We start from the raw sequence: 14242 nt of genomic DNA, 5'->3' as shown, positions 1-14242 counted from the left end.
AAATTTCCTAAAACTTGGACTGCCCCATAGCTTAACCCATATTTATCAGAAGAGATGAGAAAGAATTCACTGGCTGCTCACTGGTCTGATTTGTCTAGTGGTCATGCGCCAGTCTGTGCTGGTACCGATGTGAGAATTATAGGCTGATGAAGACAATCCTGTTATATTCCTTGTCTTTGCCACATGTTAGAAGAGACTTTACTGGGCAAGGCCTGGATTTCCAAAATAGCTTTCTGTAGAGGTCATCTGTTGTTTTTGCCTTTTTGATGATTATTTTCTTCTTTTCCAGGTTATGATACTTCAAATTTGCTTTGGGAAGTTAGCCCCAGCCAGAACGTGTGGTTTGAGATGGATCTTGTGATCCATGCTTAGGCTACCTAAGCCCTGAATTTCCTTAGCTATATTGCTTTTTCAGAGGTGGGTACATGAGCCAGTCCTGCCCTACCATCAAAACTCCATCTCTTTGGGCACACTGATAGGTTTAGAAATAGGCAGAAGCCCAAGTTAATTCAAGCATAGTTAATTCTGAATCCTGGGAAGGTGCACTAATAAAATTGTCTTTTCTGCTGGGATGACTAGTGCTCACAGTGAAATAATCTTAGAGATTTAGAGCACCCACAAGAAGGAAGCCCATGAATGCAAGACAGAGAAAGTAAATGATTCCTGATAACATTGTTTGAGACCCTGGATCAAACCCTGCCTGAAGATATGAGTACTGAACTTTCAAGTCAAAGCAGCCAATTCCTCCTTCTGTTTGCTTAAATGAGTTTGAATTGAGTTTTCTGTCACATGCAGTAAGAGAGTTCTAAATAATATATTTCTGAACTACAGTTAGTCTCACTAGAAAAATCTCCCTATTGATCTCCCTTTTGATCTAGCACTGTCCTGTTAAAGAACATTTAGCAATAAATCTTCAGTGCTTAGCTTGACAGGCACAATCTGGCCTCTCCCTTAACTTGGCTGGCTCAGGCATGTGGCTTAGCAGCATGAGGCCAGTTGGAAGGGAGAAAAAATAGGACTTGGATGGGAAGTGGTCAGGGTGCTGTGGCCTCCTTGGAAGAGGGCATTTGTGGTGTCTGGGAATAGTGCCCCGTGGTCATTTCTAAAATCAGGAGTAAAATAAATATGGAAGATTGGAGACATAGAACAAATATTTCAGAGACATAATTCTGGGAAATCTGGGTCATCAAAAGGAGTTGGGATCCTGCAGTTCAAGGGAGACGTAAGTTTCCCTTGGTCCTTCGGTGCTTGAACCTGGGTGGAGGCAGGCAGCCAGCCATGTGGTTGGGCCACCGCAGCTCACTCTGGAGAGCAACCCATACGAAGCCCCACCTGCAGGGGGAATTCAGGCCACAGCCAAATGCACTAACCCTGTTGATATTTACTCAAGAAGTCAGATGGTCCTGAGCCTGCTCCTATGAGCCTTTGATAGCTTCTGTTGGAGAAGACAGAGGCAGGAAACCAAGGTAGCTGCCAACAGGTGCAACCCACCTTCCAGCTCCATGCATTGGTTTGGAGACCAGCCTAGACTTGGGCTTAAGTCCCAGATCCACCACCAGCTATTTGTAAAACCTCAGGCAAGTTTTTAAATTACCTGTGCCTCAGTGTTTTCATCCACAAAATAGTTATTTTTTCAGAAAGTAATGATGATGATTAATTGAGAAATGTGTGTAAAATGCTTAGCACAGAGTAGATACTCAGTAAATGCTACTTCTCAGGACACCCCTACACTGTAGCTTACCTGAACATCCCATTTTCTATGCATAGCTGCTTCTCCCATTGTTATACATTTGTTTTCTCCCCTTATGTTCCCCTACTGAAATTCTACCCACCCATTAAGATTTAATTCAAAAGTCACCACTTTCCTGAAGCTTTCCTCCCAACTAGATGGAATCTTTTCTTCAGCTCTAGTTCTTCGTAACGGACAGAAACCACATATATTGCAGTAGTTCTTAATCTTGGCTGCATATTTGAACCATTTGAAAATCTATTAAAAATATTGATGTCTAGGCCCCAATCCCAGAAGTTTTGATTTAATTGGTCTGGGGTGAGGCTCAAGCATAAATTTGTTTAAAAAGCTCCCCAGGTGATTTCACTGTGCAGCCAAGATTTAGAACCACTGATGGTTGTATGAGTATGTTCTTAAATAATGTTTATCAATGAATTGAAGCTAAGGTATTAATGGCTTAAAGTTTTAATAGACTACCTTTAGAATACTTGTGTTTTTGTTAAACACAGTGCAATGCTATGCTCCAAGAATACAAAAGTAAACAAGATTTTTTTTTATGTCTAGCCCAAAGGAATGAATCACAATTTAACTAGGGAGATGCATATAGAGTTGTGAGCATATAATATCATATATGAGTTGTACCTTAGAAATGTGTCAAAAATATTTTAGGAGCACAAGAGGAAAAGTCCGCTAATTTAGAGGTGGCAGAAAAGGGAGAGAAAAAAACTTCAAAATGTGAATGAGCTGAGTGTTGAAAGGTGACAACAGATTTGCAAGGTCTGAGTCAGAAGGCTTTTCAGACCATATATGGAGGTGTCAAAATGTGTGGCTCCTTCCTACTCATATACCTTCCTAACCCAAATGATCAATTGCTATAGAGAGAATTGCAAACACATTGAGAGGAAGTTTTGAAGCAGGAGGTCTATTTCCCAGATTACACCTGTATCAGACTACTTTGGTTACAATGAACCAGCTCCCAGCTTCAGTTATTTTTTTTTTTAGGAGAGAAAGAGTTGCCTTCCAAAACCAGCTCATAGAAAGGATGGGTGTGACAGGGTTCAGGGATAACTGTACCAGGAAGAGAATGCCCCCAAGGTTCTATTCTCCTCCTGTCCAGGGACTGCTTCTCTTTGGATGTCAATTTCATTGCCACAGGCTTGTTTTGCCTGTGCTTCTGTGGCTGATATCAGTCCTTGGATTTATGTATTCTCACCTGTCCCACCTATAGAAGCATTTTGAATGGCTTGAATTAGGCCTTGTCAACTCCTAGACCAAGCATTAAAGCAACATATGGGGTACTCTGATTAACCTAGTTTTGATTCAAGTGCCTATCTCTGGCAATCACCATGGCCAAGGAAGCAGACTCTACAGGAAGTTGTCAGCTTCCATTCAAGTAAGTCTTGTAGTTAAAATAAGCCTTTCTTAGAGTAGACAAGCTGAGTGCTGCTTGGAAAAGAGTGTTGGGCTGATCTTAGAGATAAATCTCCACCACTGTCCATTTCATGGCCACCTGGCTCTCTCAGTACTCTCTTCTTAACATTTAAATAATTTCCCACATGCCTCTGTGGGTGATTGCAGCAACTTCCATTAAGAGGTGGAATCTATTTCCCTCTTTCCTTGAATCTGCACTGGCCTTGTGACTTGCTGTGGCCAATAAAATGAGACAGAAGTGGGAGGGGGCTAGTTCTGAGCCTAGACTTCAAGGAGCCCTATGTACTTGTACTCTTTTAAAGCCCTGCCACCAACAATAGAACAGGCCCAGGCTCATCTGATGAAGGGAAGACCCTCTATGCAGAGCCAGACTGTTTTAGGTGAGTCCATTCTAGACCAGCCAACCATCAGCCAAACCACCAGCTGAGTCACAGATGCATGAGTAAGCCAAGATCAGCCAAGCCTAGCCAAGACTAGAAGAACTACCCAACCAAGCCACAAACTCATGAGCTAAACAAATGGTTGTTGTTTTAGGCTACTAAATTTTGTGGCTGCATGTTAGCAGAATTTTTGTGGAAATTGATAACCAATATAGCCACCAGTTTACAAAATACAATAATCCTACATATAACCACAGATATAAGCAGCCCACCTAAATGCCAGTTGCTTAATGTCCAGCATCATGGGGTTATGTCTCTTCCATTCCATTAGGTACAAATGTGACTACTCTGACACTAATATTTAATGATGGCAGAAAATTAGGATAACACCAATGAAAACATCCCACTTAGACATGGGGAAAACAAGAGCTACATGAGGGGGCATATGCTACCTGGCATTGATCCATGCTATTGATCCTTGCCCCCAAGGGCTCTGATTTCCTTTGGGAGTAGGCACTGTGTGCATGGCCTCAGTAGGAAGATTATTCCAGCTTCACAGAAAAAAACACAAAAATTATCCTGCTGGAAAAGGATAATAAGATAAATGATAGTTTTAGTGGGTCTCACTGGCATCTATGTGTTGAATTGTTGCCCTGGCAATATATTGAGTTCTTTAAGTGGCCAAGCTGAGGTTCTGCCAGCTGGGTGATTCTCCTCTTCATTTTTTTTTTTTTTTTCCTGCAACAACCCCAAGGGAAGGGAAAGAGACTTTGGAAAGTTTGGAAAATTCATCCATCCAGTTCATCTACAATTGATGCAGGAAATCCCAAAGGTCTAAGGATTTCCTTGGGGCTTAAGCAATCACTGACTCTGGTATTCAGGTTTGGGATTTCCTCTGCAACATCACAGCCACCGAGTCACCAGCACCAGGAATGTGGTCTGGCCTGATATTTGAACTAAACATCATCCTCACTTTTTTCTCCTAGCTTGTATCTGCTTAGGAGTTTAAAGAATCAGATCTCTGCCTCTGTCTTGTGGTTAGGAGGATGGATAGAGAAGGAAGGCAAAATGAACCTTTCTTTAAACCCCAGGTTAATGCTTGGGAGGGCTTGGAGATCAGACTTCCTAATTTGCCCAGATTTTCCCAGTATTCCACTTCAGCTTGAGCTGAAAAATGGACCTTTACAATTTGCCAGCACATGAATACCAGACATTCAGCAATATGAGACTGCTCCTGAAGGACAGAAATTGATTTGCTTAACAAAGCTATTTCTCTCCCCTGCCAGTCTTCATTCAGCAAGGTCAAAGTGTGGCTTCCTCTTGCAGCACCATACTGAATGCCCTAACAGGAAGTCCCTACGTTTCACTATCATGATATTTTTCTACCACATTCTTTAAAACTTCAGCCTTGATGGACATGTGGTTTGAACTCCAAGAAACCATAGACGACAGTTTAACCAATAGTATCAAATCTGCTAGGATTTGAGCCATAAACTTAGAAGATTGTTTCCAGAAGAAGGGTGCTCTACCCAGAACATCAACATTCTCAACAAACAAAACAAATCCCTAACAACTACTACTTTGTATTAAACACTGCTCTGGAATTGCCAGCTCTGATTGATTGGTAGGGGCTGCATACAGTGCTGTATTGAGAGGGATTCTGAGGCCGTCTGGATTCTGTGGGAAAGAATGCCGTGATTAATTAGTTATGTCTGCCAAGTCAAGAGATAGGAGAGTAATGAGATATATGTCATGTTTTGCCACCCTTATTTTATACCGATTAAGCTTAAGATCACATCTGTTACATGGATTTTTCTTTTAAAAATAAGAATTTCGTAATTTGATAAGCATTTGAGATAAAACTTGGGAAGAGTCTAATATGAAAACTAATCACCTTAACTTCTCAGTAGAATACCTTCACTTTTCAGAAGACTAGTTCACTTGTTTATATAAATAAACATTGTCCACAGAAGATTTTGCTTGTACTCCAAAAGTTACAAGACATCCCCAGTTGAAACTGTTGCATACTTAAGTTACACATCTTTTTCCTCTTAAATAAAAAGTCAGGCAATAACTGAACACTTTATATCCTATAAAAATGATCCTGAGTATTTGAGGATCAATATAATACTTGCTTTGCCTGCATCTCAGTCCTGTGAAGACCAAATGCACTTTGAAAATGTTAAAATACTGTACAAAAGTTATTTTTATTGCTTTCCACCTTGAAAACTCTAGTACTCTATGTAAATAATTTTTGCCGTCATGGACTTTTAAAAAAATTACTTGGTTCCTTATCATTGATCCTTCTTCCTTTAGGGGAATGATCTCCCAATGTCCCTTGAGGTTGCTCCAATCTCCTTTGGGGTTGCCTTCAACTGTGAGTGTGCCTATGGTAGACGCACCTGACAGTGGTAACTTGACTTGAGCATCCCCTGAGAAGGACCTTGTATGGGAGAAGCACCTGAAATGTGTGTTCAGAGTCCCAAGCTAAGGAATCTGGGAGTACTCAACCTAGAGATCCATTCTTTATCTGTGAGGAACATCTGAGCCCTGTCCTATAGAATGCAGGCCATACAGGGGATTGAGGCCTTTTGTTTTGGTTTAAATAAAGGTTGCCAAGTGGAGGTTGGAAGAGGAGAGGATGTTAAGTGAAAATGCTGTATAAACTGCATGCCTTTTGCAAGTGGTTGTGGTTCTCCTGTCCAGCCCATCACCACTGGACTCTCCCATGCATGTAAGCCCCCCAGTAAAACCCCATGTCTTGTTTGCTGGCTCTGGGTCTCTTCTTTGACCTCTTGAACCTGGTAACATCCCTTTGGAGTCTACAACTGTTTGGCACAACACTGTGGCCTTGGCATAATGGTGGTCTCATCATCCCCACCCACAAAAAAATAGGGCAACAGTGGAGGCATCATTTTCCTTCTCTGAAAAGGAAAGTTTCCATTCATTTTCTGAAATCACTAGTGTCTAGACATGTGAGAAAGCTCAGCAGAATCTGATGCTGTCTCCAAAGATACTGGCTCTTGAATATGGGCAAAAGTCAGCAGCAGCAGCAGCACGTGTAGTCACAGCCTTGCTTGAAGGTTGCAGTGGTGGTGGTGGTCTGATTCTAACCTGACCATTCCTGGGAGTGAGCATGCTGTGCTTCCTGGTGCCTGGCCTCCTTGTCTTCCATCTGTTTCTCAAACCACATTTTTTCAGTCTCACAGTGAAACACTTCATATCCAGTATCTTCTGTGAATCCCCCTTCCTTCTTGTATTTATATTTTAATGTATTGATTGCTTAAACCAGCAGTGATTTCTGTTACAATCAGAAGCCTTCAGGAATGCAATCACAGATAGGAGTAATAACATGAACTCTGTGTCTGTATTGTGTACACTGGGCCTGAAATGCAGTGGGTACTCAATAAGTAATTGCTGAATAAATGCAAGTGTGGACCATAACTGGCCTCTGGTCTCTGTGCTCTAATTAGCCACATGGGGACCCCAGTGCAGGTCCAGACAATGTGTCTGAGTTTAAGGCAGGTAAGGCCAGGCCAGCTGAGTCTGTCCTCTGATGAGAGAGGTAAATTCTCTCCCAGAAACCATCACCCAGAAAACTTTTACTTATTCCTCTTTGATGACCTGAAGCTCCTGTGAAGCTTGGGAAATCACTTACCTTGCCTGGGGCTGGTTCCTCTCTTGCCACAAATAGATATGAGATTCCATAAGTAAGGAAGATATGGATAAATAGATATTGGGTAGACAACTAATTATATCTGAGAGAAAAACGAATTAATAAAAATTAGACAATAAGTCTGGCCCTCTGAGCATCAGAGACTATTATGACTTGGATATGGTTTGCCTCCACCAAAACTCGTGTTTAAGTTTGATCCCCAAAGTAGTGGTTTTGGGAGGTGGCACCTGCTAAGAGGTGTATGGGTTGGGGTGGATCCGTCATAACAGGCTTGGTGCTATTCTTGCTGTAGCACGTGAGTTCTCACTCTTGGGAGACTGGATTAGTTCTCAAGAGAGAGGATTGTTGTAAAACCGGGACGCCCCTCAGGTATCCCCCTCTTCCCATGTGTCTACTTCCCCTTTGACCTTCTCTGCCACATTGTGACATAGCATGAAAGACCTCGTCAGAAGCCAGGGCCATGCCCTTGAACTATTCAGCCAGCAAAACCATGAACGACATGACTCCTTTTCTTCATAGATAACCGTCTTGGGTATTCCTTTATAGCAACACAAAACAGACTAAGACAGAGACCATGGGACTCTGGACCACCAAGGAAACAGGAGAACTTCCTAATTAGCATAAGTCCAGGCCCCCACACTCCACTTTCTCTCCCCCAGGCCAAACATAGATGTCCCTCCAGAAGACCTGTTAAGTCTGAGGATGGGGGCTTATTTTCATACAAAGACATGTAAGCTCTGATTGGAGAGGAGGACTTATTTATTCAGAGGAATCAGAATTACTGTAGCTGACCAAGGTTTTATAAGCCTGGAGGTTTCTACCTGAAGGCAGGGGTAGTCCTAAACTGCCTAGAATGAAACGCTCAAGTCTGTGATATATTTTCAGTGATGCGCCTCTTGCAGCCAAGGGTTCTGTGTGCTGCCAACAATCCTGCTGAATCCTTCTCTGACTGCCTTACAAGGGCTGCTGCATACTAATCTGGCCCTGGCCTGCCCCTTCAGGATATAACATCCCACGAGACCCCACTAAGCCAGCAACGACCCTTGCCACTCTAACCTTTCTCCAAGCTCTCTGCTTCTGACCACAAGAACTAAACACTCCCATACTCTGCTCCACGAAGGCTCCAAACACTGGGACCGAGTCATAGCTAATTGGTTTTTTACAAGCCTAAAATTATCCAGACAGTTAAATATTGATGTTCATTTCTGGGTAGCTATAAACAAAAAAGGGGTGAAAGAGCATGTTTTATGGCTTCCTCTCATTCAGTCTTTACATAATAATGGTCTTTAGTCAATAAGCCCAGCTTTATAAAGAGGGGATTCATTTGAATTAAAAGAGATGTTCCAATGTGCTTTATGTCATTATGACACAATGGTCCATCCACTTGGCGACATCTACTCTGTTCACCTAGCACACTCCTACTACACAAGTAGTCATCCTCGTAATGACAGTATCCTTTAGTTCCAATTAAACACCATTAATATTACAATACAGATCATAGAATCACAATTTGCTAATTTATGCATAATTGGTCTGTCTCTCATAGACATAGATAGTTGGTCTATCTCTCATGGACATTTATGTTAAAGGTAACTTATATTTATGTATGTTCTCATATTATCATTCTAGATTCTAGACTTCTCAAGGGCAGTGTCTTCATTACTTCATTACTTGAGGGCAGTATCTTCATTACACATTCACTTACGTTACCAATCAGATATTGATAGAAACTACAGTTCCTTTCATTTTTCTATTAGTTGATAAACACCTAACTGGGCAGCAAGAAAAAAAGAAACAACTAAATTTATTTTAATATCCCAGGAAATTTCATCTTCTTCATTAATTTTGGCAGTTTTTCTACCTAACACTCAGCCTATCTTGAAAGAAATGCACAGTCTTTCAGATTTGTGAGTTTGCTCCCTGTTCTTCCCCAAGACAGCCCCTGCGTCCATTTGAAGAGGTGGGGCTTGGGTGACTCTGTGTAGCAGTGGGGAGACAGGGTCCTCAGAACAGCAGAGTCCACCCTGGATTCTCGTGAGGTCTACTGCAGAAGACCCCTGAGCTGGGAAACTAATGACCACAGAAGGTGGTTCTCCTTCCAGGAGGTTCTGCTGGGACCTGGTCCTAGAGCCTGGGACTAGTGTAGGTCATGACCAGTTTTCTTTTTTAGCTTGATCTAGAGCTGGTCACCTCCCTGGTGACTTAGTCCTATGTTTGCCCTTGCTGGTGCAGGACTCCCAGTAGATCCAGGCCCAGCCACTCTGCAAGGCAGAACCTTCTCCTAGAAGGTTCTTACTCAACTCTCCTTGAGCTTTCCAGATCCTCCTTGGATATTCTAGAGCTCATTCATGCTATGGAGAAGCAGATAATGGTGCAGGAGGTCCACTTTCTACCTCACCTTGGGCGACATGTGGGTTTATTTTCATATGGCCTTCCTGGCTGCTGACAGCAGTCTGTGAGGACAGAGTCCTAGGTGGAAAGGAGCACAGATGCCGCTCTCTTCCCCTTTCTCCTCAACCTAACACATTTCGTTGACTCTAAGATGCCATTGGTGTTAAGATGTACCATTGTTCTATGTACTACTCCTACTACTACTAATATAACATAATAATAAACTAATAATAATGTCCAGAAAGCTGTGACACATCCTGATTGTAGATATGGAAAAGCATGAAAAGATATTTATTAAATCAGTGAAATGATTTATGTGTTTAATATACATTTCTAACCAAGGAACATTGGCCCCAAGAGAAAAGATGGTAGCCTAACCACTACTAACCTTCCTCTCCTCCCACAACCCTCAGACCAAGAGGAGTAAGTCTGGGGTTTTTCACTTTCTGTTATTATATCTTCCTGCTATCTCAGGGTAGCAAGTTTCACTGCCTAGCTTTTCCTCTCCATAGAAGAAATCATTATCTAGTCACCCATGCCTGGCTCTATTTTTTTTTTTTTGAGATGGAGTTTCGCTTTTGTTGCCTAGGCTGGAGTACAATGGTGCGACCTGGGCTCATTGTAACCTCTGCCTCCTGGGTTCAAGTGAGCCCAGAGTAGCTGGGATCACAGGCACCCACCCCCACACCTGGCTAATTTTTTGTATTTTTAGTAGGAGATGGGGTTTCACTATGTTGGCCAGGCTGGTCTCGAACTTCTGACCTAAGGTGATCCACCCGCCTCAGCCTCCCAAAGTGCTGGGATCACAGGCATGAGCCACCACTCCCGGACTCATGCCTAACTCTTGATGTCATGATATGATTATTCTGGAAAGTTCTTTCTGTTTTGACAAAGCCTGGCTTTCAAGACTACATTGACTTGTGACATAATTCCCTTCTGAATAGCAGAAATTGAATATTAGTTCTTTTTTTTTTTTCATTTTGAACCATTTCTTTAACAATCCTAAAATTCTCTGAGGCATGTTTTTTAGATGTCTCTGGAAGAATAGGGAAAAGTTCAGTTTAAGAAAATACAAAACAAAAAGTCAAAGCACATTAAAATATTACAAAAGAGTTATTCTGTTTCATTTTTATCTTCTCACAAGACCTAGGGTGAAATAATAGGCAAATTTGACATACAGCAAATTCTAGCTGAAAAACAAAGGATGAAAATATTTATATTTGTTCTTCAAGTTCTTTTTTGTGAGTACCTTTGAAAACAGAATTTGTATCAGTGACTTTCTTGTAATTTCTCACACAAAAACAGCTAAATTAGGTCTTGTTTTCAAGGAACTCACCAGGAATGCTGACTTAGTAGTTGACATATCTGCTATTTCCAAATGAATAATATCTGTCCCACCAAAAATAACCCTGAAGCCTTATATACTTTGTATTTCTTTGTGTTGCAATCTTTGAATGAAGAGTGCACACTTGTTTCTTTTTGGTATTCTAGTAGTAACATCTCATAGGCAAAAAAAGGTACACATAAATAATTGTTATTATTATCGTGGTATGAATGTAACTTTTTTAGTATTAATTTGGGGCAGGCCAAAAGAGAAATTTCAGGAGCAGTACTTGTAATATAGAGGTTTTGTGCCATTACTGAAACTTTTCTTCCTGGCATTCTTTAAAAAGAAACTTTACTGAGATGCCTGGTGAGGTAACAGGAGTGACTTCTCTGGCCAGTATTTAGCTGCCTGCCCAGGGAAAAACTATCTCCTCAGGGTCTGGTTCCTAGGTAGCATGTGCCAAGACACCGAGGACCAAATCTAAATACAATTCTAAAGTATTTGTCAGGTCAATAGTTGATAGTACTAGAAGTATTCAAAAGAAATCATAATAGGATTTTGTTGACTTATAAAATAGGTAGCTGAAAGAAGTGAAAAAACTTTCAGAATCACATGGGATTTTTTCTTCACCAAAGCTTCATTATTTTTCATATTTTCAGTGTTTTAATCATAGAACTATAATTTAAAATATATTTTTTGGGAAGCTATTATCTCTTTATGCATTTTGAGGTGTGATCTTGCCCATATCTGGGCAAAATGTGTGTGTGTGTGTGTAGCATCAAATGTCTAGTAAGCCCAGCTTTAATATGGAAGTCATAAAGAGGAGAAATGAATGAATGTTGCTGAAATTTACTTTATAGATGTTGCTTTTGGAAACTGCTAGTGAGCTAACATACTATCAGTTTTGCAAACTGATCTTTAGAATTCCATAATAAATAAAAAGTTTTAGTTATAAGATTGTCATATGTATTGGAGGAATTACTAGAAAGGGGACATTTCTTTTTATGATGACTATCAACGGCTTTCTCTAGTTTCAAGTATGATCCAATATTTCCTCATCCGTTTTTCCTTCTATTTGTAATAGGTCCTGTGCCTTACTCCAAGAAGTGTTTCTCACCAGCGATTAATAGGATGCAAAACACAAAAAGCGCTAGTGAATCTGTTTGTTACAGTCTACTTACTAAGGCTATGGCTACAATACTCCAGTGCTGAAGTCAGTGAAAAGGCATCATCCAAACACAATCCAAGGAAAATGCAAGCTGATACAGCACAAAGATGCTTTGTTTAAGAATGGCAGAAATTTCCAGCAACTATCTGGGAGAAAAAAAATGCAGGATGGGAGGGAATGTAATCAAATAACAAAACAAACCCAAACTAAAAGAGAATCTTTATAAACCAGCACAAGGACACTTTGTTTTTAAGTGCACACAATGAATTTTAAAGATCTTTGTTCAGAAGGGAAATAAAGTATTAGGAAGGACTGACACATTTGATGGATGGATGGTTTCTGAAAAACCACATTATCAATTACTTTTTCCTTGTTTGGCTCCAGTCCAGTAATTTTTATTTGAACAAGCCACATGCTAGCATGGTTTTGATTGCAGGAAGTGACTGGTTGTTGTTAAAGGATACTATTTCACTGATGAGCTTATCTCTTCCTTCCCCCTCCCCTTTCTGATGGGACTCTGATATGAAAGGCACAGCTTCAGTTGTTATAAACAGAGTCAGGGATTGTTTGATAGACCCACCCGTGTTTTGCTTTCAGCCTTCTGTGGTACAATCCAGACAATGTATTCAGCAGGGCTTCAGAAAACAAACAGTTGAATTCGGCTTATTTCTGTTCTCAACTCTGACATGAAATTTGGATATCTCTGATGTTTGTCTCTCATAAATCTAAGTTTGTTAGCAAAAAAAAGTTATGAATATTATATTCTTTTTAATATTAGACTACTATCTCAAGTGAGTTCTACTGAGAAAAAAGAATCTTTATGGAACAGTGAAGCTAACATGTATCACAGATCTTCTCAAACAATACAGTGCCTTGTTCTAGCTTTGCTTGTTTGCTCATCTTATCAAAACAAGTATATCAGAATATTATTGGTGTAAATATGAGAAACACAGCTAATTAAGCTATATTATTAAGTGCTCTCAGTTTTCCCTTGCAATTAAAGAAAGATTTGGGGGCAGTCATCAGTGGACAGGAAATTATCTATGAAATCAATTGCTGACACACACAGGGCTGTGTGTGTGTGTGTGTGTGTGTGTGTGTGTGTCTGCTAGTCAAGATAACTTCCTTCATGATTGAATTTGTTTTGCATGTTACCGTGCCTGAAACTTAAACTATTTCTAAGTTCCCAGGGTATCATGGTAACTATAGGCTTTGGATAGTTATTTACGTATGTTTCCTAGTTCTATATTTTAAACACTAATTTTAGTGATTATTTCTCTGCTGAGAATTAAAAGTAAAAAGGTGGTCTTAAACAATGGGCCATTTGATTATTCATCAGAACATGGAAACAATTCTAAGTGAATTAGAATTTAACCTTGTTCAATGGAGGAAATATAAATTTAGCAACTATTTTGCTGATTTACTAATTCACATCAAAATTCTTCTAAAGATCTCATAACGTAGATATATAAAATGTATTATTAACTACAACTTATTCCCTGAAAACAAAATGAAGAAAGCAAAACACATTTCATGTCAAAATTATGTATCTAAATATCTCATGTAGTTCTGATGTGAAGGCAGCTTGGAAAACAGCAAACAAAACAAAACCTTCCAGAAGAAAAAAAAAGTCCTGGATTTGAATTTGCTGGTTGGCTGAACTTAGACAAGCTAGGGAACCTGAAGCTCCATGGACTCACCTTTAAAAAGAAGATGAGACGGAGATTATGGGATTGTATTCAATCATTTATGTGAGGATGTGTGGCACACTCAATAAATGTTAGCTACCAATGGGGTTGATTACGGAATCTAGCTGTGGAATAAATATGAGTCCTTTCCAGGATATAAGAGAGCTTAGTGAGGCAAGATTCATAGTAGAGCCTTTCCAGCACTCTAAGTCTTTATATTTATAATATCAAAAACAAAATTATACATCCCTTTGTATATTTAAATATTCAGTTGAATTACTAGTTAGTACTCTATTTGCCAATTCTTCCTCCCTAAGCTATGACTTTGTATATATTTGGTTTTAATAATTAGTAAAGTTCTAGTTGTGTATGCAGTAGCTTTACAGATAATAAAAATTTAATTAAACTTACTTTGATGCAACTTTGATTATACATTTTCCTAAGCATTGCAT

General features: G+C 40.1%; 1 long non-coding RNA gene across 1 annotated transcript in view; it reads right to left on the bottom strand.

The window, feature by feature from the left end:
• Positions 1-13929, bottom strand: part of LOC117099309 — a 46484-nt gene extending 32555 nt beyond the window's left edge. Inside the window, exons 1-2 of the long non-coding RNA XR_004443757.1 lie at positions 13803-13929; positions 12116-12248 (exon numbers count right to left, since the gene is read on the bottom strand). This is a non-coding gene — a long non-coding RNA (uncharacterized LOC117099309). The remainder of the gene's footprint in view (positions 1-12115; positions 12249-13802) is intronic.
• Between the last annotated feature and the right edge of the window lie 313 nt (positions 13930-14242).

Source organism: Trachypithecus francoisi, unplaced genomic scaffold (genome assembly GCF_009764315.1).
Source record: "Trachypithecus francoisi isolate TF-2019V2 unplaced genomic scaffold, Tfra_2.0 Lachesis_group16, whole genome shotgun sequence".
In the NCBI taxonomy this organism is placed as follows: domain Eukaryota; kingdom Metazoa; phylum Chordata; class Mammalia; order Primates; family Cercopithecidae; genus Trachypithecus; species Trachypithecus francoisi.
This window is presented reverse-complemented; position numbering and strand designations above follow the sequence as displayed.